We start from the raw sequence: 2,500 nt of genomic DNA, 5'->3' as shown, positions 1-2,500 counted from the left end.
ATATGTGTTCGTGAATGCGTAGGCAGCCAGGCTTCTTACGGGTAGGACACGAAACCAGTAAATCTTTAACACTGACTTCTCAGAGAAAAAGAGCGAGAACGTCTAATCTGACCAATCCGTCGCCTGAGCTACTCGTACTGTACGCGTCCAGAGGGGGGCTACGAGAATGGAGTACAGAGTTGCCCGAGGCCCCATAAATTTTCTGTTGATTTTCTGTGACTAATTCAAAATATCTGTAGATTTATCCCAGAAATCTGTTTTTTTTCTGTGATATATCTGTAGAAATACAGATATATCTGTAGACCTGGCAACACTGGTGATTGGTCAGATACAAATGGGCCATAACACAGGCCACTACAGTATGAATGCATGGGTACACGATTATACACAATATACACAAGGTATATATTATCTATCCACACTTCATCCCTCTCTCTCTCTCCTTCCATTCTCCCCTCCCCTTCCTTCCATCGTCTCCCTCACCCTGTTCCTCTCCCACTCCCTCCATCCCCTCTTCTTCCCTTCTCCCTGCCAACCTATCAGTCTGCAAAGTCACAGTTTGTAGTGACCGTGCATGAAAAACGCTATTTTTCGCTTCCCTCTACTTTCTCTCTCTCTCTCAACCTGCTTACATTCTCTTTCCCTCTCTCTTCCATCCTTCCTTCCTTCCCTCCCTCCCTCCCTACCATAAAAATTCGAGGAAGTCCTACGAGGGAAACCAAACTTTCATTCCCTTTCTCCTACAGCCTATCTCTCCCTCTCTCCCTCAACTAGGCCCCATCCCTCTTTCCTTCAAGCTACCTCTTTCTCTCCCTCTGTCCTGTCCTTTGGTGAATTCACTGAAGTTACGCAAGCTACCTCTTTCTCTCACTCTGTCATGTTCTTTGGTGAATTCACTGAAGTTACGCGAGAATTAAACACCGAGTTAGTAGGTTCTTTGGGAAAAAAAATTCGAGTACCATTCAGGGGGCCCTACACAAGGAGCGACAAGAACGCTTTAATTAACATTTAGGAGACTTTGGAAAAGCTGCAAATGAGTCCTGATTTTGAGCCGGAGAAATACCATTGCCTTTGGTAAGAGTGATATTACCGTGATGAATAGAAGGTTCTTTGGAGGCGCAAAGACAACATAATAAAGCAGGACATTCTGAGCCTCTGCCTCCTCGTGGTCTGGCAAACTCGCTGCTCTCGTCTCCGAGGTTGTTGCCAGATGTAAGAGGTATATACAAAAAGTGTCGTACAACAGAAATACTATTCTCGTACATGAAGAATACATGCTACATGGAATGAAAGGTAAATATAGAAATATAGATAGTCATACACGTGTTTTCATATAACGTAGTAACTTAATATCACTGCAGTAAAGTAAGTTATAATACAATTAATATCGCAATATTTGGTATTATCTGCTGCCTCGTTGGTTTAAAGTATCACAGACACTATTTCGTGTGCCACACTATATCACTATAATATTCCACATCCTCTACCTATCTATCTACCGCACACCGGTCGACCATACACTGTGATAGAGACCTACCTCCTCCTTTCCTTTCCTCCCTCAACCATCCTTCCTTCCCACCCTCCCTCCCTCAACCATCCTTCATTCTCCTCTTCCCTCCCTCAAACACCCTTCCCTCCCTCAATCATCCTTCCTTCCCACCCTCCCTCCCCCAACCATCCTTCCTTCCCGTCTTCCCTCCCTCCCCCAACCATCCTTCCTTCCCACCCTCCCTCCCTCAACCATCCTTCATTCCCGTCTTCCCTCCCTCAAACACCCTTCCCTCCCTCAATCATCCTACCTTCCCACCCTCCCTCCCCCCAACCATCCTTCCTTCCCGTCTTCCCTCCCTCCCCCAACCATCCTTCCTTTCCCACCTTCCCTCCCTCAACCATCCATCCTTCCCACCTTCCCTCCCCCAACCATCCTTCCTTCCCACCCTCCCTCCCTCAACCACCCTTCCTTCCCGTCTTCCCTCCCTCAACCATCCTTCCTTCCCCCCATCCACCCTCCCTCCCCCAACCATCCTTCCTTCCCACCTTCCCTCCCTCAACCATCCTTCCTTCCCACCTTCCCTCCCTCAACCATCCTTCCTTCCCTCCCTCAACCATCCTTCCTTCCCACCCTCCCTCCCTCAACCACCCTTCCTTCCCGTCTTCCCTCCCTCAACCATCCTTCCTTCCCATCCACCCTCCCTCAACCACCCTTCCTTTCCATCCTCCCTCCCCCAACCATCCTTCCTTCCCACCTTCCCTCCCTCAACCATCCTTCCTTCCCACCCTCCCTCCCTCCCCCAACCATCCTTCCTTCCCACCCTCCCTCCCACAACCATCCTTCCTTCCCACCTTCCCTCCCTCAACCATCCTTCCTTCCCACCCTCCCTCCCCCAACCATCCTTCCTTCCCGTCTTCCCTCCCTTCCCCAACCATCCTTCCTTCCCACCTTCCCTCCCTCAACCATCCTTCCTTCCCACCCTCCCTCCCTCCCTCAACCATCCTTCAT

The 2,500-nt window shown here is 49.7% G+C and overlaps 1 protein-coding gene across 1 annotated transcript in view; it reads right to left on the bottom strand.

Moving 5' to 3' along the window:
- Window positions 1-2,500, bottom strand: part of LOC122263814 (polycystin-1-like) — a 90,081-nt gene that overhangs the window by 54,702 nt on the left and 32,879 nt on the right. The gene's annotated exons all lie outside the window — the stretch shown is intronic.

The sequence above is a fragment of the Penaeus japonicus genome, unplaced genomic scaffold (assembly GCF_977035675.1).
Source record: "Penaeus japonicus unplaced genomic scaffold, GWHDUDI00000001_assembly GWHDUDI00000037, whole genome shotgun sequence".
NCBI lineage: Eukaryota > Metazoa > Arthropoda > Malacostraca > Decapoda > Penaeidae > Penaeus > Penaeus japonicus.
This window is presented reverse-complemented; position numbering and strand designations above follow the sequence as displayed.